Source organism: Hyla sarda, unplaced genomic scaffold (assembly GCF_029499605.1).
Source record: "Hyla sarda isolate aHylSar1 unplaced genomic scaffold, aHylSar1.hap1 scaffold_927, whole genome shotgun sequence".
Lineage (NCBI taxonomy): Eukaryota > Metazoa > Chordata > Amphibia > Anura > Hylidae > Hyla > Hyla sarda.
In genome coordinates, this window is record NW_026610957.1 from 104,717 (window position 1) to 131,138 (window position 26,422).

Sequence of the window (26,422 nt, forward strand, 5' to 3'; positions counted from 1 at the left end):
GCTACTCAAATGATCCAATTAAGGAGGCCATTTAGTCAGCAGCAGCAGAAGTCCTGTGCCTGGACGCTCCAACAGCGGCCAGACACAAGCAGAAGCAGCAGAAGCAGCAGCAGCACCACCTTTTGTTTTTTGGCTGCAGCAGCAGCAGCAAGGCCCACAGGGCTGGCTAGCTGGCTAGCCAGCAAGCAGGTAGCAATGAAAGTAGGAATCTTTCTTTTTAACCCTGTAAGGGGGTGGTGCACTGTACCCGAAGATACTGCCATATCGGGTCAATGCATAGGGCGACGGAAGCAAGCTTCGAAATCGGCCCCCGTTCTCAAAAATCCATTTAATATATGGTCCCCAGATAGGGGACGTATCAGATATTAAACTGATAAGAACAGATACTACACTTGATCTTAGCCAAAAGGCCGAGAAGCGATAACCGTGAAAGGGGCGGGCCCAACAAGGTCCCCTTCATGGGCACTATCACTGCTTGCTGTCAGGGAGGCTGCCAGACAATTTTCCATGCACACTCTGGGCTGGGGGGCAGTCAACCACCAGTACACACAGCAGAACCTAAACCCATACCATTATTGCTAAGCAGCAAGACAGGGGCCCATTGCACTCCCACGGGGCCTTTTTAAATGCAATCCATAACCCGGATTTGCCAGGAACCCTTCTTACTCCTCCTACTTGCATGTGACACTGGGCTTAGGATCTGCATAGGAAACACACACACAAGCACACACCTACCTTTGTTGCCTGCAGATGCCTCCTTGGCTGTCCCCAAACGGTATCAAACCAACACCCACGGGAAGCTGTAAGCATAGAGGACATGCCTGCACCCCATTGGACTTACCTGTGTGGGTTAAATCCGGGTTATTTGACAACCTATGGCGGTGATGGTTCTGCTCAGGCAGAGCAGTGCTGATGCTCCTCATAAAGCTGTCGCTGCTGTGAAGGTTCTAGGTGACATCACAATCCCTATGGTTACATACACGACAAAGCTGGGTTGTTGTTGTTTACACTCTGCAAGGCCTGTGGAAGTGAGTGACATCATAGCACTGTAGTTCTGAGGGTTCTAGATGGATGCAACAATCTCCTGTTGCTTCTATGAAGGCCATAATAGACGACATCACCAAACAGCTCCATAGTCACATACACAGCAAAGGAGAGATGTTGTTTACACCTAGTGATGTCAGTGGTATTGAGTGACATCACAGCACAGTGCTAAGGCTCCTGGGCCTGGACACAGCAGCGGCTGCAATATCTCAACGGAGAATACGTTTATATATATGTGTGTGTGTGCGCGTATATATATATATATATATATATATATATATATATATATATATATTCTCCGCCGAAATCACTTTTAAACCCATTTCCACCTTTTTTTCCCTTCTCTTCCTCTTACTTTTTTTTCACGTTTTTTTACGTTTTTCTCCTTTTCGCCTCTTTTCTGGGCGTATTATTCTTCTTTTTCTTCTTTTTTTTCGTCTAATGCATACCCCATCAGTGCAGCAATGCTTATTCAATACCGCCAGCAGATGGAGACACTGGGGGATAATTTTCTAAGGATTTATACAGATTTTTCCTGTCTGAATTTGTCGCACAGAAAGTTGCAGGCCAAATATGTGTGACATTTCTGCGACTTTAGCTTCTAGAGCATTTTTACAACATTATACATAGGTGCTGAATACATAAAAAGCGACTGTTCAGCGACAGACAAGTCGCATCGGCTGAAAGTAGGCCAGAATGTCAGTCCATGTTGGAGCAGGTTTAGATACAGTCTAAAGCATAGATCTCAAAGTCTGTGCACAGAATTTAGCAAGGGCCTCGCACCTTCTGATGCATCAGGCAGGTGCACTATAGCATAGCCTAACCCTCTGTACTTTGGTCTATATTGATGCGGGACATAGACAGCCAGCTGATGACCAATCCATTAGTGCAATGGATGGCTGGAAGCATTTGTCTTTGCCTTTGCAATACCACAGAAGCAATGCATGGTCAATGTACAGCAATGACACACCTGTGTGAACAGCCAGGAGACCCCCCCATGTTATGTTACATAGTTACATAGTTAGTACGGTCGAAAAAAGACATATGTCCATCAAGTTCAACCAGGGAATTAAGGGGTAGGGGTGTGGCGCGATATTGGGGAAGGGATGAGATTTTATATTTCTTCATAAGCATTAATCTTATTTTGTCAATTAGGAACATTCAGCACCCACCCGCTATCAAGGCAGCTGCCTATCATGTCATGCCCTACCTGCACAGGTGTGCTGGCTACTCAAATGATCCAATTAAGGAGGCCATTTAGTCAGCAGCAGCAGAAGTCCTGTGCCTGGACGCTCCAACAGCGGCCAGACACAAGCAGAAGCAGCAGAAGCAGCAGCAGCACCACCTTTTGTTTTTTGGCTGCAGCAGCAGCAGCAGCAGCAGCAAGGCCCACAGGGCTGGCTAGCTGGCTAGCCAGCAAGCAGGTAGCAATGAAAGTAGGAATCTTTCTTTTTAACCCTGTAAGGGGGTGGTGCACTGTACCCGAAGATACTGCCATATCGGGTCAATGCATAGGGCGACGGAAGCAAGCTTCGAAATCGGCCCCCGTTCTCAAAAATCCATTTAATATATGGTCCCCAGATAGGGGACGTATCAGATATTAAACTGATAAGAACAGATACTACACTTGATCTTAGCCAAAAGGCCGAGAAGCGATAACCGTGAAAGGGGCGGGCCCAACAAGGTCCCCTTCATGGGCACTATCACTGCTTGCTGTCAGGGAGGCTGCCAGACAATTTTCCATGCACACTCTGGGCTGGGGGGCAGTCAACCACCAGTACACACAGCAGAACCTAAACCCATACCATTATTGCTAAGCAGCAAGACAGGGGCCCATTGCACTCCCACGGGGCCTTTTTAAATGCAATCCATAACCCGGATTTGCCAGGAACCCTTCTTACTCCTCCTACTTGCATGTGACACTGGGCTTAGGATCTGCATAGGAAACACACACACAAGCACACACCTACCTTTGTTGCCTGCAGATGCCTCCTTGGCTGTCCCCAAACGGTATCAAACCAACACCCACGGGAAGCTGTAAGCATAGAGGACATGCCTGCACCCCATTGGACTTACCTGTGTGGGTTAAATCCGGGTTATTTGACAACCTATGGCGGTGATGGTTCTGCTCAGGCAGAGCAGTGCTGATGCTCCTCATAAAGCTGTCGCTGCTGTGAAGGTTCTAGGTGACATCACAATCCCTATGGTTACATACACGACAAAGCTGGGTTGTTGTTGTTTACACTCTGCAAGGCCTGTGGAAGTGAGTGACATCATAGCACTGTAGTTCTGAGGGTTCTAGATGGATGCAACAATCTCCTGTTGCTTCTATGAAGGCCATAATAGACGACATCACCAAACAGCTCCATAGTCACATACACAGCAAAGGAGAGATGTTGTTTACACCTAGTGATGTCAGTGGTATTGAGTGACATCACAGCACAGTGCTAAGGCTCCTGGGCCTGGACACAGCAGCGGCTGCAATATCTCAACGGAGAATACGTTTATATATATGTGTGTGTGTGCGCGTATATATATATATATATATATATATATATATATATATATATATATATATCTCCGCCGAAATCACTTTTAAACCCATTTCCACCTTTTTTTCCCTTCTCTTCCTCTTACTTTTTTTTCACGTTTTTTTACGTTTTTCTCCTTTTCGCCTCTTTTCTGGGCGTATTATTCTTCTTTTTCTTCTTTTTTTTCGTCTAATGCATACCCCATCAGTGCAGCAATGCTTATTCAATACCGCCAGCAGATGGAGACACTGGGGGATAATTTTCTAAGGATTTATACTGATTTTTCCTGTCTGAATTTGTCGCACAGAAAGTTGCAGGCCAAATATGTGTGACATTTCTGCGACTTTAGCTTCTAGAGCATTTTTACAACATTATACATAGGTGCTGAATACATAAAAAGCGACTGTTCAGCGACAGACAAGTCGCATCGGCTGAAAGTAGGCCAGAATGTCAGTCCATGTTGGAGCAGGTTTAGATACAGTCTAAAGCATAGATCTCAAAGTCTGTGCACAGAATTTAGCAAGGGCCTCGCACCTTCTGATGCATCAGGCAGGTGCACTATAGCATAGCCTAACCCTCTGTACTTTGGTCTATATTGATGCGGGACATAGACAGCCAGCTGATGACCAATCCATTAGTGCAATGGATGGCTGGAAGCATTTGTCTTTGCCTTTGCAATACCACAGAAGCAATGCATGGTCAATGTACAGCAATGACACACCTGTGTGAACAGCCAGGAGACCCCCCCATGTTATGTTACATAGTTACATAGTTAGTACGGTCGAAAAAAGACATATGTCCATCAAGTTCAACCAGGGAATTAAGGGGTAGGGGTGTGGCGCGATATTGGGGAAGGGATGAGATTTTATATTTCTTCATAAGCATTAATCTTATTTTGTCAATTAGGAACATTCAGCACCCACCCGCTATCAAGGCAGCTGCCTATCATGTCATGCCCTACCTGCACAGGTGTGCTGGCTACTCAAATGATCCAATTAAGGAGGCCATTTAGTCAGCAGCAGCAGAAGTCCTGTGCCTGGACGCTCCAACAGCGGCCAGACACAAGCAGAAGCAGCAGAAGCAGCAGCAGCACCACCTTTTGTTTTTTGGCTGCAGCAGCAGCAGCAAGGCCCACAGGGCTGGCTAGCTGGCTAGCCAGCAAGCAGGTAGCAATGAAAGTAGGAATCTTTCTTTTTAACCCTGTAAGGGGGTGGTGCACTGTACCCGAAGATACTGCCATATCGGGTCAATGCATAGGGCGACGGAAGCAAGCTTCGAAATCGGCCCCCGTTCTCAAAAATCCATTTAATATATGGTCCCCAGATAGGGGACGTATCAGATATTAAACTGATAAGAACAGATACTACACTTGATCTTAGCCAAAAGGCCGAGAAGCGATAACCGTGAAAGGGGCGGGCCCAACAAGGTCCCCTTCATGGGCACTATCACTGCTTGCTGTCAGGGAGGCTGCCAGACAATTTTCCATGCACACTCTGGGCTGGGGGGCAGTCAACCACCAGTACACACAGCAGAACCTAAACCCATACCATTATTGCTAAGCAGCAAGACAGGGGCCCATTGCACTCCCACGGGGCCTTTTTAAATGCAATCCATAACCCGGATTTGCCAGGAACCCTTCTTACTCCTCCTACTTGCATGTGACACTGGGCTTAGGATCTGCATAGGAAACACACACACAAGCACACACCTACCTTTGTTGCCTGCAGATGCCTCCTTGGCTGTCCCCAAACGGTATCAAACCAACACCCACGGGAAGCTGTAAGCATAGAGGACATGCCTGCACCCCATTGGACTTACCTGTGTGGGTTAAATCCGGGTTATTTGACAACCTATGGCGGTGATGGTTCTGCTCAGGCAGAGCAGTGCTGATGCTCCTCATAAAGCTGTCGCTGCTGTGAAGGTTCTAGGTGACATCACAATCCCTATGGTTACATACACGACAAAGCTGGGTTGTTGTTGTTTACACTCTGCAAGGCCTGTGGAAGTGAGTGACATCATAGCACTGTAGTTCTGAGGGTTCTAGATGGATGCAACAATCTCCTGTTGCTTCTATGAAGGCCATAATAGACGACATCACCAAACAGCTCCATAGTCACATACACAGCAAAGGAGAGATGTTGTTTACACCTAGTGATGTCAGTGGTATTGAGTGACATCACAGCACAGTGCTAAGGCTCCTGGGCCTGGACACAGCAGCGGCTGCAATATCTCAACGGAGAATACGTTTATATATATGTGTGTGTGTGCGCGTATATATATATATATATATATATATATATATATATATATATATATATTCTCCGCCGAAATCACTTTTAAACCCATTTCCACCTTTTTTTCCCTTCTCTTCCTCTTACTTTTTTTTCACGTTTTTTTACGTTTTTCTCCTTTTCGCCTCTTTTCTGGGCGTATTATTCTTCTTTTTCTTCTTTTTTTTCGTCTAATGCATACCCCATCAGTGCAGCAATGCTTATTCAATACCGCCAGCAGATGGAGACACTGGGGGATAATTTTCTAAGGATTTATACAGATTTTTCCTGTCTGAATTTGTCGCACAGAAAGTTGCAGGCCAAATATGTGTGACATTTCTGCGACTTTAGCTTCTAGAGCATTTTTACAACATTATACATAGGTGCTGAATACATAAAAAGCGACTGTTCAGCGACAGACAAGTCGCATCGGCTGAAAGTAGGCCAGAATGTCAGTCCATGTTGGAGCAGGTTTAGATACAGTCTAAAGCATAGATCTCAAAGTCTGTGCACAGAATTTAGCAAGGGCCTCGCACCTTCTGATGCATCAGGCAGGTGCACTATAGCATAGCCTAACCCTCTGTACTTTGGTCTATATTGATGCGGGACATAGACAGCCAGCTGATGACCAATCCATTAGTGCAATGGATGGCTGGAAGCATTTGTCTTTGCCTTTGCAATACCACAGAAGCAATGCATGGTCAATGTACAGCAATGACACACCTGTGTGAACAGCCAGGAGACCCCCCCATGTTATGTTACATAGTTACATAGTTAGTACGGTCGAAAAAAGACATATGTCCATCAAGTTCAACCAGGGAATTAAGGGGTAGGGGTGTGGCGCGATATTGGGGAAGGGATGAGATTTTATATTTCTTCATAAGCATTAATCTTATTTTGTCAATTAGGAACATTCAGCACCCACCCGCTATCAAGGCAGCTGCCTATCATGTCATGCCCTACCTGCACAGGTGTGCTGGCTACTCAAATGATCCAATTAAGGAGGCCATTTAGTCAGCAGCAGCAGAAGTCCTGTGCCTGGACGCTCCAACAGCGGCCAGACACAAGCAGAAGCAGCAGAAGCAGCAGCAGCACCACCTTTTGTTTTTTGGCTGCAGCAGCAGCAGCAGCAGCAGCAAGGCCCACAGGGCTGGCTAGCTGGCTAGCCAGCAAGCAGGTAGCAATGAAAGTAGGAATCTTTCTTTTTAACCCTGTAAGGGGGTGGTGCACTGTACCCGAAGATACTGCCATATCGGGTCAATGCATAGGGCGACGGAAGCAAGCTTCGAAATCGGCCCCCGTTCTCAAAAATCCATTTAATATATGGTCCCCAGATAGGGGACGTATCAGATATTAAACTGATAAGAACAGATACTACACTTGATCTTAGCCAAAAGGCCGAGAAGCGATAACCGTGAAAGGGGCGGGCCCAACAAGGTCCCCTTCATGGGCACTATCACTGCTTGCTGTCAGGGAGGCTGCCAGACAATTTTCCATGCACACTCTGGGCTGGGGGGCAGTCAACCACCAGTACACACAGCAGAACCTAAACCCATACCATTATTGCTAAGCAGCAAGACAGGGGCCCATTGCACTCCCACGGGGCCTTTTTAAATGCAATCCATAACCCGGATTTGCCAGGAACCCTTCTTACTCCTCCTACTTGCATGTGACACTGGGCTTAGGATCTGCATAGGAAACACACACACAAGCACACACCTACCTTTGTTGCCTGCAGATGCCTCCTTGGCTGTCCCCAAACGGTATCAAACCAACACCCACGGGAAGCTGTAAGCATAGAGGACATGCCTGCACCCCATTGGACTTACCTGTGTGGGTTAAATCCGGGTTATTTGACAACCTATGGCGGTGATGGTTCTGCTCAGGCAGAGCAGTGCTGATGCTCCTCATAAAGCTGTCGCTGCTGTGAAGGTTCTAGGTGACATCACAATCCCTATGGTTACATACACGACAAAGCTGGGTTGTTGTTGTTTACACTCTGCAAGGCCTGTGGAAGTGAGTGACATCATAGCACTGTAGTTCTGAGGGTTCTAGATGGATGCAACAATCTCCTGTTGCTTCTATGAAGGCCATAATAGACGACATCACCAAACAGCTCCATAGTCACATACACAGCAAAGGAGAGATGTTGTTTACACCTAGTGATGTCAGTGGTATTGAGTGACATCACAGCACAGTGCTAAGGCTCCTGGGCCTGGACACAGCAGCGGCTGCAATATCTCAACGGAGAATACGTTTATATATATGTGTGTGTGTGCGCGTATATATATATATATATATATATATATATATATATATATATATATATTTCTCCGCCGAAATCACTTTTAAACCCATTTCCACCTTTTTTTCCCTTCTCTTCCTCTTACTTTTTTTTCACGTTTTTTTACGTTTTTCTCCTTTTCGCCTCTTTTCTGGGCGTATTATTCTTCTTTTTCTTCTTTTTTTTCGTCTAATGCATACCCCATCAGTGCAGCAATGCTTATTCAATACCGCCAGCAGATGGAGACACTGGGGGATAATTTTCTAAGGATTTATACTGATTTTTCCTGTCTGAATTTGTCGCACAGAAAGTTGCAGGCCAAATATGTGTGACATTTCTGCGACTTTAGCTTCTAGAGCATTTTTACAACATTATACATAGGTGCTGAATACATAAAAAGCGACTGTTCAGCGACAGACAAGTCGCATCGGCTGAAAGTAGGCCAGAATGTCAGTCCATGTTGGAGCAGGTTTAGATACAGTCTAAAGCATAGATCTCAAAGTCTGTGCACAGAATTTAGCAAGGGCCTCGCACCTTCTGATGCATCAGGTAGGTGCACTATAGCATAGCCTAACCCTCTGTACTTTGGTCTATATTGATGCGGGACATAGACAGCCAGCTGATGACCAATCCATTAGTGCAATGGATGGCTGGAAGCATTTGTCTTTGCCTTTGCAATACCACAGAAGCAATGCATGGTCAATGTACAGCAATGACACACCTGTGTGAACAGCCAGGAGACCCCCCCATGTTATGTTACATAGTTACATAGTTAGTACGGTCGAAAAAAGACATATGTCCATCAAGTTCAACCAGGGAATTAAGGGGTAGGGGTGTGGCGCGATATTGGGGAAGGGATGAGATTTTATATTTCTTCATAAGCATTAATCTTATTTTGTCAATTAGGAACATTCAGCACCCACCCGCTATCAAGGCAGCTGCCTATCATGTCATGCCCTACCTGCACAGGTGTGCTGGCTACTCAAATGATCCAATTAAGGAGGCCATTTAGTCAGCAGCAGCAGAAGTCCTGTGCCTGGACGCTCCAACAGCGGCCAGACACAAGCAGAAGCAGCAGAAGCAGCAGCAGCACCACCTTTTGTTTTTTGGCTGCAGCAGCAGCAGCAGCAGCAGCAGCAAGGCCCACAGGGCTGGCTAGCTGGCTAGCCAGCAAGCAGGTAGCAATGAAAGTAGGAATCTTTCTTTTTAACCCTGTAAGGGGGTGGTGCACTGTACCCGAAGATACTGCCATATCGGGTCAATGCATAGGGCGACGGAAGCAAGCTTCGAAATCGGCCCCCGTTCTCAAAAATCCATTTAATATATGGTCCCCAGATAGGGGACGTATCAGATATTAAACTGATAAGAACAGATACTACACTTGATCTTAGCCAAAAGGCCGAGAAGCGATAACCGTGAAAGGGGCGGGCCCAACAAGGTCCCCTTCATGGGCACTATCACTGCTTGCTGTCAGGGAGGCTGCCAGACAATTTTCCATGCACACTCTGGGCTGGGGGGCAGTCAACCACCAGTACACACAGCAGAACCTAAACCCATACCATTATTGCTAAGCAGCAAGACAGGGGCCCATTGCACTCCCACGGGGCCTTTTTAAATGCAATCCATAACCCGGATTTGCCAGGAACCCTTCTTACTCCTCCTACTTGCATGTGACACTGGGCTTAGGATCTGCATAGGAAACACACACACAAGCACACACCTACCTTTGTTGCCTGCAGATGCCTCCTTGGCTGTCCCCAAACGGTATCAAACCAACACCCACGGGAAGCTGTAAGCATAGAGGACATGCCTGCACCCCATTGGACTTACCTGTGTGGGTTAAATCCGGGTTATTTGACAACCTATGGCGGTGATGGTTCTGCTCAGGCAGAGCAGTGCTGATGCTCCTCATAAAGCTGTCGCTGCTGTGAAGGTTCTAGGTGACATCACAATCCCTATGGTTACATACACGACAAAGCTGGGTTGTTGTTGTTTACACTCTGCAAGGCCTGTGGAAGTGAGTGACATCATAGCACTGTAGTTCTGAGGGTTCTAGATGGATGCAACAATCTCCTGTTGCTTCTATGAAGGCCATAATAGACGACATCACCAAACAGCTCCATAGTCACATACACAGCAAAGGAGAGATGTTGTTTACACCTAGTGATGTCAGTGGTATTGAGTGACATCACAGCACAGTGCTAAGGCTCCTGGGCCTGGACACAGCAGCGGCTGCAATATCTCAACGGAGAATACGTTTATATATATGTGTGTGTGTGCGCGTATATATATATATATATATATATATATATATATATATATATATATTTCTCCGCCGAAATCACTTTTAAACCCATTTCCACCTTTTTTTCCCTTCTCTTCCTCTTACTTTTTTTTCACGTTTTTTTACGTTTTTCTCCTTTTCGCCTCTTTTCTGGGCGTATTATTCTTCTTTTTCTTCTTTTTTTTCGTCTAATGCATACCCCATCAGTGCAGCAATGCTTATTCAATACCGCCAGCAGATGGAGACACTGGGGGATAATTTTCTAAGGATTTATACTGATTTTTCCTGTCTGAATTTGTCGCACAGAAAGTTGCAGGCCAAATATGTGTGACATTTCTGCGACTTTAGCTTCTAGAGCATTTTTACAACATTATACATAGGTGCTGAATACATAAAAAGCGACTGTTCAGCGACAGACAAGTCGCATCGGCTGAAAGTAGGCCAGAATGTCAGTCCATGTTGGAGCAGGTTTAGATACAGTCTAAAGCATAGATCTCAAAGTCTGTGCACAGAATTTAGCAAGGGCCTCGCACCTTCTGATGCATCAGGTAGGTGCACTATAGCATAGCCTAACCCTCTGTACTTTGGTCTATATTGATGCGGGACATAGACAGCCAGCTGATGACCAATCCATTAGTGCAATGGATGGCTGGAAGCATTTGTCTTTGCCTTTGCAATACCACAGAAGCAATGCATGGTCAATGTACAGCAATGACACACCTGTGTGAACAGCCAGGAGACCCCCCCATGTTATGTTACATAGTTACATAGTTAGTACGGTCGAAAAAAGACATATGTCCATCAAGTTCAACCAGGGAATTAAGGGGTAGGGGTGTGGCGCGATATTGGGGAAGGGATGAGATTTTATATTTCTTCATAAGCATTAATCTTATTTTGTCAATTAGGAACATTCAGCACCCACCCGCTATCAAGGCAGCTGCCTATCATGTCATGCCCTACCTGCACAGGTGTGCTGGCTACTCAAATGATCCAATTAAGGAGGCCATTTAGTCAGCAGCAGCAGAAGTCCTGTGCCTGGACGCTCCAACAGCGGCCAGACACAAGCAGAAGCAGCAGAAGCAGCAGCAGCACCACCTTTTGTTTTTTGGCTGCAGCAGCAGCAGCAGCAGCAGCAAGGCCCACAGGGCTGGCTAGCTGGCTAGCCAGCAAGCAGGTAGCAATGAAAGTAGGAATCTTTCTTTTTAACCCTGTAAGGGGGTGGTGCACTGTACCCGAAGATACTGCCATATCGGGTCAATGCATAGGGCGACGGAAGCAAGCTTCGAAATCGGCCCCCGTTCTCAAAAATCCATTTAATATATGGTCCCCAGATAGGGGACGTATCAGATATTAAACTGATAAGAACAGATACTACACTTGATCTTAGCCAAAAGGCCGAGAAGCGATAACCGTGAAAGGGGCGGGCCCAACAAGGTCCCCTTCATGGGCACTATCACTGCTTGCTGTCAGGGAGGCTGCCAGACAATTTTCCATGCACACTCTGGGCTGGGGGGCAGTCAACCACCAGTACACACAGCAGAACCTAAACCCATACCATTATTGCTAAGCAGCAAGACAGGGGCCCATTGCACTCCCACGGGGCCTTTTTAAATGCAATCCATAACCCGGATTTGCCAGGAACCCTTCTTACTCCTCCTACTTGCATGTGACACTGGGCTTAGGATCTGCATAGGAAACACACACACAAGCACACACCTACCTTTGTTGCCTGCAGATGCCTCCTTGGCTGTCCCCAAACGGTATCAAACCAACACCCACGGGAAGCTGTAAGCATAGAGGACATGCCTGCACCCCATTGGACTTACCTGTGTGGGTTAAATCCGGGTTATTTGACAACCTATGGCGGTGATGGTTCTGCTCAGGCAGAGCAGTGCTGATGCTCCTCATAAAGCTGTCGCTGCTGTGAAGGTTCTAGGTGACATCACAATCCCTATGGTTACATACACGACAAAGCTGGGTTGTTGTTGTTTACACTCTGCAAGGCCTGTGGAAGTGAGTGACATCATAGCACTGTAGTTCTGAGGGTTCTAGATGGATGCAACAATCTCCTGTTGCTTCTATGAAGGCCATAATAGACGACATCACCAAACAGCTCCATAGTCACATACACAGCAAAGGAGAGATGTTGTTTACACCTAGTGATGTCAGTGGTATTGAGTGACATCACAGCACAGTGCTAAGGCTCCTGGGCCTGGACACAGCAGCGGCTGCAATATCTCAACGGAGAATACGTTTATATATATGTGTGTGTGTGCGCGTATATATATATATATATATATATATATATATATATATATATATATATTCTCCGCCGAAATCACTTTTAAACCCATTTCCACCTTTTTTTCCCTTCTCTTCCTCTTACTTTTTTTTCACGTTTTTTTACGTTTTTCTCCTTTTCGCCTCTTTTCTGGGCGTATTATTCTTCTTTTTCTTCTTTTTTTTCGTCTAATGCATACCCCATCAGTGCAGCAATGCTTATTCAATACCGCCAGCAGATGGAGACACTGGGGGATAATTTTCTAAGGATTTATACTGATTTTTCCTGTCTGAATTTGTCGCACAGAAAGTTGCAGGCCAAATATGTGTGACATTTCTGCGACTTTAGCTTCTAGAGCATTTTTACAACATTATACATAGGTGCTGAATACATAAAAAGCGACTGTTCAGCGACAGACAAGTCGCATCGGCTGAAAGTAGGCCAGAATGTCAGTCCATGTTGGAGCAGGTTTAGATACAGTCTAAAGCATAGATCTCAAAGTCTGTGCACAGAATTTAGCAAGGGCCTCGCACCTTCTGATGCATCAGGTAGGTGCACTATAGCATAGCCTAACCCTCTGTACTTTGGTCTATATTGATGCGGGACATAGACAGCCAGCTGATGACCAATCCATTAGTGCAATGGATGGCTGGAAGCATTTGTCTTTGCCTTTGCAATACCACAGAAGCAATGCATGGTCAATGTACAGCAATGACACACCTGTGTGAACAGCCAGGAGACCCCCCCATGTTATGTTACATAGTTACATAGTTAGTACGGTCGAAAAAAGACATATGTCCATCAAGTTCAACCAGGGAATTAAGGGGTAGGGGTGTGGCGCGATATTGGGGAAGGGATGAGATTTTATATTTCTTCATAAGCATTAATCTTATTTTGTCAATTAGGAACATTCAGCACCCACCCGCTATCAAGGCAGCTGCCTATCATGTCATGCCCTACCTGCACAGGTGTGCTGGCTACTCAAATGATCCAATTAAGGAGGCCATTTAGTCAGCAGCAGCAGAAGTCCTGTGCCTGGACGCTCCAACAGCGGCCAGACACAAGCAGAAGCAGCAGAAGCAGCAGCAGCACCACCTTTTGTTTTTTGGCTGCAGCAGCAGCAGCAGCAGCAGCAGCAGCAAGGCCCACAGGGCTGGCTAGCTGGCTAGCCAGCAAGCAGGTAGCAATGAAAGTAGGAATCTTTCTTTTTAACCCTGTAAGGGGGTGGTGCACTGTACCCGAAGATACTGCCATATCGGGTCAATGCATAGGGCGACGGAAGCAAGCTTCGAAATCGGCCCCCGTTCTCAAAAATCCATTTAATATATGGTCCCCAGATAGGGGACGTATCAGATATTAAACTGATAAGAACAGATACTACACTTGATCTTAGCCAAAAGGCCGAGAAGCGATAACCGTGAAAGGGGCGGGCCCAACAAGGTCCCCTTCATGGGCACTATCACTGCTTGCTGTCAGGGAGGCTGCCAGACAATTTTCCATGCACACTCTGGGCTGGGGGGCAGTCAACCACCAGTACACACAGCAGAACCTAAACCCAAACCATTATTGCTAAGCAGCAAGACAGGGGCCCATTGCACTCCCACGGGGCCTTTTTAAATGCAATCCATAACCCGGATTTGCCAGGAACCCTTCTTACTCCTCCTACTTGCATGTGACACTGGGCTTAGGATCTGCATAGGAAACACACACACAAGCACACACCTACCTTTGTTGCCTGCAGATGCCTCCTTGGCTGTCCCCAAACGGTATCAAACCAACACCCACGGGAAGCTGTAAGCATAGAGGACATGCCTGCACCCCATTGGACTTACCTGTGTGGGTTAAATCCGGGTTATTTGACAACCTATGGCGGTGATGGTTCTGCTCAGGCAGAGCAGTGCTGATGCTCCTCATAAAGCTGTCGCTGCTGTGAAGGTTCTAGGTGACATCACAATCCCTATGGTTACATACACGACAAAGCTGGGTTGTTGTTGTTTACACTCTGCAAGGCCTGTGGAAGTGAGTGACATCATAGCACTGTAGTTCTGAGGGTTCTAGATGGATGCAACAATCTCCTGTTGCTTCTATGAAGGCCATAATAGACGACATCACCAAACAGCTCCATAGTCACATACACAGCAAAGGAGAGATGTTGTTTACACCTAGTGATGTCAGTGGTATTGAGTGACATCACAGCACAGTGCTAAGGCTCCTGGGCCTGGACACAGCAGCGGCTGCAATATCTCAACGGAGAATACGTTTATATATATGTGTGTGTGTGCGCGTATATATATATATATATATATATATATATATATATATATATATATTTCTCCGCCGAAATCACTTTTAAACCCATTTCCACCTTTTTTTCCCTTCTCTTCCTCTTACTTTTTTTTCACGTTTTTTTACGTTTTTCTCCTTTTCGCCTCTTTTCTGGGCGTATTATTCTTCTTTTTCTTCTTTTTTTTCGTCTAATGCATACCCCATCAGTGCAGCAATGCTTATTCAATACCGCCAGCAGATGGAGACACTGGGGGATAATTTTCTAAGGATTTATACTGATTTTTCCTGTCTGAATTTGTCGCACAGAAAGTTGCAGGCCAAATATGTGTGACATTTCTGCGACTTTAGCTTCTAGAGCATTTTTACAACATTATACATAGGTGCTGAATACATAAAAAGCGACTGTTCAGCGACAGACAAGTCGCATCGGCTGAAAGTAGGCCAGAATGTCAGTCCATGTTGGAGCAGGTTTAGATACAGTCTAAAGCATAGATCTCAAAGTCTGTGCACAGAATTTAGCAAGGGCCTCGCACCTTCTGATGCATCAGGTAGGTGCACTATAGCATAGCCTAACCCTCTGTACTTTGGTCTATATTGATGCGGGACATAGACAGCCAGCTGATGACCAATCCATTAGTGCAATGGATGGCTGGAAGCATTTGTCTTTGCCTTTGCAATACCACAGAAGCAATGCATGGTCAATGTACAGCAATGACACACCTGTGTGAACAGCCAGGAGACCCCCCCATGTTATGTTACATAGTTACATAGTTAGTACGGTCGAAAAAAGACATATGTCCATCAAGTTCAACCAGGGAATTAAGGGGTAGGGGTGTGGCGCGATATTGGGGAAGGGATGAGATTTTATATTTCTTCATAAGCATTAATCTTATTTTGTCAATTAGGAACATTCAGCACCCACCCGCTATCAAGGCAGCTGCCTATCATGTCATGCCCTACCTGCACAGGTGTGCTGGCTACTCAAATGATCCAATTAAGGAGGCCATTTAGTCAGCAGCAGCAGAAGTCCTGTGCCTGGACGCTCCAACAGCGGCCAGACACAAGCAGAAGCAGCAGAAGCAGCAGCAGCACCACCTTTTGTTTTTTGGCTGCAGCAGCAGCAGCAGCAGCAGCAAGGCCCACAGGGCTGGCTAGCTGGCTAGCCAGCAAGCAGGTAGCAATGAAAGTAGGAATCTTTCTTTTTAACCCTGTAAGGGGGTGGTGCACTGTACCCGAAGATACTGCCATATCGGGTCAATGCATAGGGCGACGGAAGCAAGCTTCGAAATCGGCCCCCGTTCTCAAAAATCCATTTAATATATGGTCCCCAGATAGGGGACGTATCAGATATTAAACTGATAAGAACAGATACTACACTTGATCTTAGCCAAAAGGCCGAGAAGCGATAACCGTGAAAGGGGCGGGCCCAACAAGGTCCCCTTCATGGGCACTATCACTGCTTGCTGTCAGGGAGGCTGCCAGACAATTTTCCATGCACACTCTGGGCTGGGGGGCAGTCAACCACCAGTACACACAGCAGAACCTAAACCCATACCATTATTGCTAAGCAGCAAGACAGGGGCCCATTGCACTCCCACGGGGCCTTTTTAAATGCAATCCATAACCCGGATTTGCCAGGAAGCCTTCTTACTCCTCCTACTTGCATGTGACACTGGGCTTAGGATCTGCATAGGAAACACACACACAAGCACACACCTACCTTTGTTGCCTGCAGATGCCTCCTTGGCTGTCCCCAAACGGTATCAAACCAACACCCACGGGAAGCTGTAAGCATAGAGGACATGCCTGCACCCCATTGGACTTACCTGTGTGGGTTAAATCCGGGTTATTTCACAACCTATGGCGGTGATGGTTCTGCTCAGGCAGAGCAGTGCTGATGCTCCTCATAAAGCTGTCGCTGCTGTGAAGGTTCTAGGTGACATCACAATCCCTATGGTTACATACACGACAAAGCTGGGTTGTTGTTGTTTACACTCTGCAAGGCCTGTGGAAGTGAGTGACATCATAGCACTGTAGTTCTGAGGGTTCTAGATGGATGCAACAATCTCCTGTTGCTTCTATGAAGGCCATAATAGACGACATCACCAAACAGCTCCATAGTCACATACACAGCAAAGGAGAGATGTTGTTTACACCTAGTGATGTCAGTGGTATTGAGTGACATCACAGCACAGTGCTAAGGCTCCTGGGCCTGGACACAGCAGCGGCTGCAATATCTCAACGGAGAATACGTTTATATATATGTGTGTGTGTGCGCGTATATATATATATATATATATATATATATATATATATATATATATTTCTCCGCCGAAATCACTTTTAAACCCATTTCCACCTTTTTTTCCCTTCTCTTCCTCTTACTTTTTTTTCACGTTTTTTTACGTTTTTCTCCTTTTCGCCTCTTTTCTGGGCGTATTATTCTTCTTTTTCTTCTTTTTTTTCGTCTAATGCATACCCCATCAGTGCAGCAATGCTTATTCAATACCGCCAGCAGATGGAGACACTGGGGGATAATTTTCTAAGGATTTATACTGATTTTTCCTGTCTGAATTTGTCGCACAGAAAGTTGCAGGCCAAATATGTGTGACATTTCTGCAACTTTAGCTTCTAGAGCATTTTTACAACATTATACATAGGTGCTGAATACATAAAAAGCGACTGTTCAGCGACAGACAAGTCGCATCGGCTGAAAGTAGGCCAGAATGTCAGTCCATGTTGGAGCAGGTTTAGATACAGTCTAAAGCATAGATCTCAAAGTCTGTGCACAGAATTTAGCAAGGGCCTCGCACCTTCTGATGCATCAGGTAGGTGCACTATAGCATAGCCTAACCCTCTGTACTTTGGTCTATATTGATGCGGGACATAGACAGCCAGCTGATGACCAATCCATTAGTGCAATGGATGGCTGGAAGCATTTGTCTTTGCCTTTGCAATACCACAGAAGCAATGCATGGTCAATGTACAGCAATGACACACCTGTGTGAACAGCCAGGAGACCCCCCCATGTTATGTTACATAGTTACATAGTTAGTACGGTCGAAAAAAGACATATGTCCATCAAGTTCAACCAGGGAATTAAGGGGTAGGGGTGTGGCGCGATATTGGGGAAGGGATGAGATTTTATATTTCTTCATAAGCATTAATCTTATTTTGTCAATTAGGAACATTCAGCACCCACCCGCTATCAAGGCAGCTGCCTATCATGTCATGCCCTACCTGCACAGGTGTGCTGGCTACTCAAATGATCCAATTAAGGAGGCCATTTAGTCAGCAGCAGCAGAAGTCCTGTGCCTGGACGCTCCAACAGCGGCCAGACACAAGCAGAAGCAGCAGAAGCAGCAGCAGCACCACCTTTTGTTTTTTGGCTGCAGCAGCAGCAGCAGCAGCAGCAAGGCCCACAGGGCTGGCTAGCTGGCTAGCCAGCAAGCAGGTAGCAATGAAAGTAGGAATCTTTCTTTTTAACCCTGTAAGGGGGTGGTGCACTGTACCCGAAGATACTGCCATATCGGGTCAATGCATAGGGCGACGGAAGCAAGCTTCGAAATCGGCCCCCGTTCTCAAAAATCCATTTAATATATGGTCCCCAGATAGGGGACGTATCAGATATTAAACTGATAAGAACAGATACTACACTTGATCTTAGCCAAAAGGCCGAGAAGCGATAACCGTGAAAGGGGCGGGCCCAACAAGGTCCCCTTCATGGGCACTATCACTGCTTGCTGTCAGGGAGGCTGCCAGACAATTTTCCATGCACACTCTGGGCTGGGGGGCAGTCAACCACCAGTACACACAGCAGAACCTAAACCCATACCATTATTGCTAAGCAGCAAGACAGGGGCCCATTGCACTCCCACGGGGCCTTTTTAAATGCAATCCATAACCCGGATTTGCCAGGAACCCTTCTTACTCCTCCTACTTGCATGTGACACTGGGCTTAGGATCTGCATAGGAAACACACACACAAGCACACACCTACCTTTGTTGCCTGCAGATGCCTCCTTGGCTGTCCCCAAACGGTATCAAACCAACACCCACGGGAAGCTGTAAGCATAGAGGACATGCCTGCACCCCATTGGACTTACCTGTGTGGGTTAAATCCGGGTTATTTCACAACCTATGGCGGTGATGGTTCTGCTCAGGCAGAGCAGTGCTGATGCTCCTCATAAAGCTGTCGCTGCTGTGAAGGTTCTAGGTGACATCACAATCCCTATGGTTACATACACGACAAAGCTGGGTTGTTGTTGTTTACACTCTGCAAGGCCTGTGGAAGTGAGTGACATCATAGCACTGTAGTTCTGAGGGTTCTAGATGGATGCAACAATCTCCTGTTGCTTCTATGAAGGCCATAATAGACGACATCACCAAACAGCTCCATAGTCACATACACAGCAAAGGAGAGATGTTGTTTACACCTAGTGATGTCAGTGGTATTGAGTGACATCACAGCACAGTGCTAAGGCTCCTGGGCCTGGACACAGCAGCGGCTGCAATATCTCAACGGAGAATACGTTTATATATATGTGTGTGTGTGCGCGTATATATATATATATATATATATATATATATATATATTTCTCCGCCGAAATCACTTTTAAACCCATTTCCACCTTTTTTTCCCTTCTCTTCCTCTTACTTTTTTTTCACGTTTTTTTACGTTTTTCTCCTTTTCGCCTCTTTTCTGGGCGTATTATTCTTCTTTTTCTTCTTTTTTTTCGTCTAATGCATACCCCATCAGTGCAGCAATGCTTATTCAATACCGCCAGCAGATGGAGACACTGGGGGATAATTTTCTAAGGATTTATACTGATTTTTCCTGTCTGAATTTGTCGCACAGAAAGTTGCAGGCCAAATATGTGTGACATTTCTGCGACTTTAGCTTCTAGAGCATTTTTACAACATTATACATAGGTGCTGCATACATAAAAAGCGACTGTTCAGCGACAGACAAGTCGCATCGGCTGAAAGTAGGCCAGAATGTCAGTCCATGTTGGAGCAGGTTTAGATACAGTCTAAAGCATAGATCTCAAAGTCTGTGCACAGAATTTAGCAAGGGCCTCGCACCTTCTGATGCATCAGGTAGGTGCACTATAGCATAGCCTAACCCTCTGTACTTTGGTCTATATTGATGCGGGACATAGACAGCCAGCTGATGACCAATCCATTAGTGCAATGGATGGCTGGAAGCATTTGTCTTTGCCTTTGCAATACCACAGAAGCAATGCATGGTCAATGTACAGCAATGACACACCTGTGTGAACAGCCAGGAGACCCCCCCATGTTATGTTACATAGTTACATAGTTAGTACGGTCGAAAAAAGACATATGTCCATCAAGTTCAACCAGGGAATTAAGGGGTAGGGGTGTGGCGCGATATTGGGGAAGGGATGAGATTTTATATTTCTTCATAAGCATTAATCTTATTTTGTCAATTAGGAACATTCAGCACCCACCCGCTATCAAGGCAGCTGCCTATCATGTCATGCCCTACCTGCACAGGTGTGCTGGCTACTCAAATGATCCAATTAAGGAGGCCATTTAGTCAGCAGCAGCAGAAGTCCTGTGCCTGGACGCTCCAACAGCGGCCAGACACAAGCAGAAGCAGCAGAAGCAGCAGCAGCACCACCTTTTGTTTTTTGGCTGCAGCAGCAGCAGCAGCAGCAGCAAGGCCCACAGGGCTGGCTAGCTGGCTAGCCAGCAAGCAGGTAGCAATGAAAGTAGGAATCTTTCTTTTTAACCCTGTAAGGGGGTGGTGCACTGTACCCGAAGATACTGCCATATCGGGTCAATGCATAGGGCGACGGAAGCAAGCTTCGAAATCGGCCCCCGTTCTCAAAAATCCATTTAATATATGGTCCCCAGATAGGGGACGTATCAGATATTAAACTGATAAGAACAGATACTACACTTGATCTTAGCCAAAAGGCCGAGAAGCGATAACCGTGAAAGGGGCGGGCCCAACAAGGTCCCCTTCATGGGCACTATCACTGCTTGCTGTCAGGGAGGCTGCCAGACAATTTTCCATGCACACTCTGGGCTGGGGGGCAGTCAACCACCAGTACACACAGCAGAACCTAAACCCATACCATTATTGCTAAGCAGCAAGACAGGGGCCCATTGCACTCCCACGGGGCCTTTTTAAATGCAATCCATAACCCGGATTTGCCAGGAACCCTTCTTACTCCTCCTACTTGCATGTGACACTGGGCTTAGGATCTGCATAGGAAACACACACACAAGCACACACCTACCTTTGTTGCCTGCAGATGCCTCCTTGGCTGTCCCCAAACGGTATCAAACCAACACCCACGGGAAGCTGTAAGCATAGAGGACATGCCTGCACCCCATTGGACTTACCTGTGTGGGTTAAATCCGGGTTATTTGACAACCTATGGCGGTGATGGTTCTGCTCAGGCAGAGCAGTGCTGATGCTCCTCATAAAGCTGTCGCTGCTGTGAAGGTTCTAGGTGACATCACAATCCCTATGGTTACATACACGACAAAGCTGGGTTGTTGTTGTTTACACTCTGCAAGGCCTGTGGAAGTGAGTGACATCATAGCACTGTAGTTCTGAGGGTTCTAGATGGATGCAACAATCTCCTGTTGCTTCTATGAAGGCCATAATAGACGACATCACCAAACAGCTCCATAGTCACATACACAGCAAAGGAGAGATGTTGTTTACACCTAGTGATGTCAGTGGTATTGAGTGACATCACAGCACAGTGCTAAGGCTCCTGGGCCTGGACACAGCAGCGGCTGCAATATCTCAACGGAGAATACGTTTATATATATGTGTGTGTGTGCGCGTATATATATATATATATATATATATATATATATATATATATATATATATATATCTCCGCCGAAATCACTTTTAAACCCATTTCCACCTTTTTTTCCCTTCTCTTCCTCTTACTTTTTTTTCACGTTTTTTTACGTTTTTCTCCTTTTCGCCTCTTTTCTGGGCGTATTATTCTTCTTTTTCTTCTTTTTTTTCGTCTAATGCATACCCCATCAGTGCAGCAATGCTTATTCAATACCGCCAGCAGATGGAGACACTGGGGGATAATTTTCTAAGGATTTATACTGATTTTTCCTGTCTGAATTTGTCGCACAGAAAGTTGCAGGCCAAATATGTGTGACATTTCTGCGACTTTAGCTTCTAGAGCATTTTTACAACATTATACATAGGTGCTGAATACATAAAAAGCGACTGTTCAGCGACAGACAAGTCGCATCGGCTGAAAGTAGGCCAGAATGTCAGTCCATGTTGGAGCAGGTTTAGATACAGTCTAAAGCATAGATCTCAAAGTCTGTGCACAGAATTTAGCAAGGGCCTCGCACCTTCTGATGCATCAGGTAGGTGCACTATAGCATAGCCTAACCCTCTGTACTTTGGTCTATATTGATGCGGGACATAGACAGCCAGCTGATGACCAATCCATTAGTGCAATGGATGGCTGGAAGCATTTGTCTTTGCCTTTGCAATACCACAGAAGCAATGCATGGTCAATGTACAGCAATGACACACCTGTGTGAACAGCCAGGAGACCCCCCCATGTTATGTTACATAGTTACATAGTTAGTACGGTCGAAAAAAGACATATGTCCATCAAGTTCAACCAGGGAATTAAGGGGTAGGGGTGTGGCGCGATATTGGGGAAGGGATGAGATTTTATATTTCTTCATAAGCATTAATCTTATTTTGTCAATTAGGAACATTCAGCACCCACCCGCTATCAAGGCAGCTGCCTATCATGTCATGCCCTACCTGCACAGGTGTGCTGGCTACTCAAATGATCCAATTAAGGAGGCCATTTAGTCAGCAGCAGCAGAAGTCCTGTGCCTGGACGCTCCAACAGCGGCCAGACACAAGCAGAAGCAGCAGAAGCAGCAGCAGCACCACCTTTTGTTTTTTGGCTGCAGCAGCAGCAGCAGCAGCAAGGCCCACAGGGCTGGCTAGCTGGCTAGCCAGCAAGCAGGTAGCAATGAAAGTAGGAATCTTTCTTTTTAACCCTGTAAGGGGGTGGTGCACTGTACCCGAAGATACTGCCATATCGGGTCAATGCATAGGGCGACGGAAGCAAGCTTCGAAATCGGCCCCCGTTCTCAAAAATCCATTTAATATATGGTCCCCAGATAGGGGACGTATCAGATATTAAACTGATAAGAACAGATACTACACTTGATCTTAGCCAAAAGGCCGAGAAGCGATAACCGTGAAAGGGGCGGGCCCAACAAGGTCCCCTTCATGGGCACTATCACTGCTTGCTGTCAGGGAGGCTGCCAGACAATTTTCCATGCACACTCTGGGCTGGGGGGCAGTCAACCACCAGTACACACAGCAGAACCTAAACCCATACCATTATTGCTAAGCAGCAAGACAGGGGCCCATTGCACTCCCACGGGGCCTTTTTAAATGCAATCCATAACCCGGATTTGCCAGGAACCCTTCTTACTCCTCCTACTTGCATGTGACACTGGGCTTAGGATCTGCATAGGAAACACACACACAAGCACACACCTACCTTTGTTGCCTGCAGATGCCTCCTTGGCTGTCCCCAAACGGTATCAAACCAACACCCACGGGAAGCTGTAAGCATAGAGGACATGCCTGCACCCCATTGGACTTACCTGTGTGGGTTAAATCCGGGTTATTTGACAACCTATGGCGGTGATGGTTCTGCTCAGGCAGAGCAGTGCTGATGCTCCTCATAAAGCTGTCGCTGCTGTGAAGGTTCTAGGTGACATCACAATCCCTATGGTTACATACACGACAAAGCTGGGTTGTTGTTGTTTACACTCTGCAAGGCCTGTGGAAGTGAGTGACATCATAGCACTGTAGTTCTGAGGGTTCTAGATGGATGCAACAATCTCCTGTTGCTTCTATGAAGGCCATAATAGACGACATCACCAAACAGCTCCATAGTCACATACACAGCAAAGGAGAGATGTTGTTTACACCTAGTGATGTCAGTGGTATTGAGTGACATCACAGCACAGTGCTAAGGCTCCTGGGCCTGGACACAGCAGCGGCTGCAATATCTCAACGGAGAATACGTTTATATATATGTGTGTGTGTGTGCGCGTATATATATATATATATATATATATATATATATATATATATATATATATTTCTCCGCCGAAATCACTTTTAAACCCATTTCCACCTTTTTTTCCCTTCTCTTCCTCTTACTTTTTTTTCACGTTTTTTTACGTTTTTCTCCTTTTCGCCTCTTTTCTGGGCGTATTATTCTTCTTTTTCTTCTTTTTTTTCGTCTAATGCATACCCCATCAGTGCAGCAATGCTTATTCAATACCGCCAGCAGATGGAGACACTGGGGGATAATTTTCTAAGGATTTATACTGATTTTTCCTGTCTGAATTTGTCGCACAGAAAGTTGCAGGCCAAATATGTGTGACATTTCTGCGACTTTAGCTTCTAGAGCATTTTTACAACATTATACATAGGTGCTGAATACATAAAAAGCGACTGTTCAGCGACAGACAAGTCGCATCGGCTGAAAGTAGGCCAGAATGTCAGTCCATGTTGGAGCAGGTTTAGATACAGTCTAAAGCATAGATCTCAAAGTCTGTGCACAGAATTTAGCAAGGGCCTCGCACCTTCTGATGCATCAGGTAGGTGCACTATAGCATAGCCTAACCCTCTGTACTTTGGTCTATATTGATGCGGGACATAGACAGCCAGCTGATGACCAATCCATTAGTGCAATGGATGGCTGGAAGCATTTGTCTTTGCCTTTGCAATACCACAGAAGCAATGCATGGTCAATGTACAGCAATGACACACCTGTGTGAACAGCCAGGAGACCCCCCCATGTTATGTTACATAGTTACATAGTTAGTACGGTCGAAAAAAGACATATGTCCATCAAGTTCAACCAGGGAATTAAGGGGTAGGGGTGTGGCGCGATATTGGGGAAGGGATGAGATTTTATATTTCTTCATAAGCATTAATCTTATTTTGTCAATTAGGAACATTCAGCACCCACCCGCTATCAAGGCAGCTGCCTATCATGTCATGCCCTACCTGCACAGGTGTGCTGGCTACTCAAATGATCCAATTAAGGAGGCCATTTAGTCAGCAGCAGCAGAAGTCCTGTGCCTGGACGCTCCAACAGCGGCCAGACACAAGCAGAAGCAGCAGAAGCAGCAGCAGCACCACCTTTTGTTTTTTGGCTGCAGCAGCAGCAGCAGCAGCAGCAAGGCCCACAGGGCTGGCTAGCTGGCTAGCCAGCAAGCAGGTAGCAATGAAAGTAGGAATCTTTCTTTTTAACCCTGTAAGGGGGTGGTGCACTGTACCCGAAGATACTGCCATATCGGGTCAATGCATAGGGCGACGGAAGCAAGCTTCGAAATCGGCCCCCGTTCTCAAAAATCCATTTAATATATGGTCCCCAGATAGGGGACGTATCAGATATTAAACTGATAAGAACAGATACTACACTTGATCTTAGCCAAAAGGCCGAGAAGCGATAACCGTGAAAGGGGCGGGCCCAACAAGGTCCCCTTCATGGGCACTATCACTGCTTGCTGTCAGGGAGGCTGCCAGACAATTTTCCATGCACACTCTGGGCTGGGGGGCAGTCAACCACCAGTACACACAGCAGAACCTAAACCCATACCATTATTGCTAAGCAGCAAGACAGGGGCCCATTGCACTCCCACGGGGCCTTTTTAAATGCAATCCATAACCCGGATTTGCCAGGAACCCTTCTTACTCCTCCTACTTGCATGTGACACTGGGCTTAGGATCTGCATAGGAAACACACACACAAGCACACACCTACCTTTGTTGCCTGCAGATGCCTCCTTGGCTGTCCCCAAACGGTATCAAACCAACACCCACGGGAAGCTGTAAGCATAGAGGACATGCCTGCACCCCATTGGACTTACCTGTGTGGGTTAAATCCGGGTTATTTGACAACCTATGGCGGTGATGGTTCTGCTCAGGCAGAGCAGTGCTGATGCTCCTCATAAAGCTGTCGCTGCTGTGAAGGTTCTAGGTGACATCACAATCCCTATGGTTACATACACGACAAAGCTGGGTTGTTGTTGTTTACACTCTGCAAGGCCTGTGGAAGTGAGTGACATCATAGCACTGTAGTTCTGAGGGTTCTAGATGGATGCAACAATCTCCTGTTGCTTCTATGAAGGCCATAATAGACGACATCACCAAACAGCTCCATAGTCACATACACAGCAAAGGAGAGATGTTGTTTACACCTAGTGATGTCAGTGGTATTGAGTGACATCACAGCACAGTGCTAAGGCTCCTGGGCCTGGACACAGCAGCGGCTGCAATATCTCAACGGAGAATACGTTTATATATATGTGTGTGTGTGCGCGTATATATATATATATATATATATATATATATATATATATATA

At 46.2% G+C, this 26,422-nt stretch overlaps 12 non-coding genes across 12 annotated transcripts; all 12 read right to left on the reverse strand.

Annotated features, from left to right (window-relative positions):
* Positions 1–231: 231 nt before the first annotated feature.
* Positions 232–422, reverse strand: LOC130349936 (U2 spliceosomal RNA). The gene has a single exon (XR_008887159.1). It is a non-coding gene; the product is annotated as a U2 spliceosomal RNA (small nuclear RNA).
* Positions 423–2,510: 2,088 nt separating this feature from the next.
* On the reverse strand, positions 2,511–2,701 carry LOC130349937 (U2 spliceosomal RNA). The gene has a single exon (XR_008887160.1). It is a non-coding gene; the product is annotated as a U2 spliceosomal RNA (small nuclear RNA).
* A 2,082-nt stretch (positions 2,702–4,783) lies between these two features.
* On the reverse strand, positions 4,784–4,974 carry LOC130349938 (U2 spliceosomal RNA). Its single transcript, XR_008887161.1, has one exon. It is a non-coding gene; the product is annotated as a U2 spliceosomal RNA (small nuclear RNA).
* A 2,090-nt stretch (positions 4,975–7,064) lies between these two features.
* LOC130349939 (U2 spliceosomal RNA) lies at positions 7,065–7,255 on the reverse strand. The gene has a single exon (XR_008887162.1). It is a non-coding gene; the product is annotated as a U2 spliceosomal RNA (small nuclear RNA).
* Positions 7,256–9,349: 2,094 nt separating this feature from the next.
* On the reverse strand, positions 9,350–9,540 carry LOC130349940 (U2 spliceosomal RNA). The gene has a single exon (XR_008887163.1). It is a non-coding gene; the product is annotated as a U2 spliceosomal RNA (small nuclear RNA).
* Positions 9,541–11,629: 2,089 nt separating this feature from the next.
* On the reverse strand, positions 11,630–11,820 carry LOC130349943 (U2 spliceosomal RNA). Its single transcript, XR_008887165.1, has one exon. It is a non-coding gene; the product is annotated as a U2 spliceosomal RNA (small nuclear RNA).
* Positions 11,821–13,916: 2,096 nt separating this feature from the next.
* Positions 13,917–14,107, reverse strand: LOC130349944 (U2 spliceosomal RNA). Its single transcript, XR_008887166.1, has one exon. It is a non-coding gene; the product is annotated as a U2 spliceosomal RNA (small nuclear RNA).
* A 2,089-nt stretch (positions 14,108–16,196) lies between these two features.
* LOC130349945 (U2 spliceosomal RNA) lies at positions 16,197–16,387 on the reverse strand. The gene has a single exon (XR_008887167.1). It is a non-coding gene; the product is annotated as a U2 spliceosomal RNA (small nuclear RNA).
* Positions 16,388–18,476: 2,089 nt separating this feature from the next.
* LOC130349946 (U2 spliceosomal RNA) lies at positions 18,477–18,667 on the reverse strand. Its single transcript, XR_008887168.1, has one exon. It is a non-coding gene; the product is annotated as a U2 spliceosomal RNA (small nuclear RNA).
* Positions 18,668–20,748: 2,081 nt separating this feature from the next.
* On the reverse strand, positions 20,749–20,939 carry LOC130349947 (U2 spliceosomal RNA). The gene has a single exon (XR_008887169.1). It is a non-coding gene; the product is annotated as a U2 spliceosomal RNA (small nuclear RNA).
* A 2,092-nt stretch (positions 20,940–23,031) lies between these two features.
* On the reverse strand, positions 23,032–23,222 carry LOC130349878 (U2 spliceosomal RNA). The gene has a single exon (XR_008887109.1). It is a non-coding gene; the product is annotated as a U2 spliceosomal RNA (small nuclear RNA).
* A 2,095-nt stretch (positions 23,223–25,317) lies between these two features.
* On the reverse strand, positions 25,318–25,508 carry LOC130349879 (U2 spliceosomal RNA). The gene has a single exon (XR_008887110.1). It is a non-coding gene; the product is annotated as a U2 spliceosomal RNA (small nuclear RNA).
* Between the last annotated feature and the right edge of the window lie 914 nt (positions 25,509–26,422).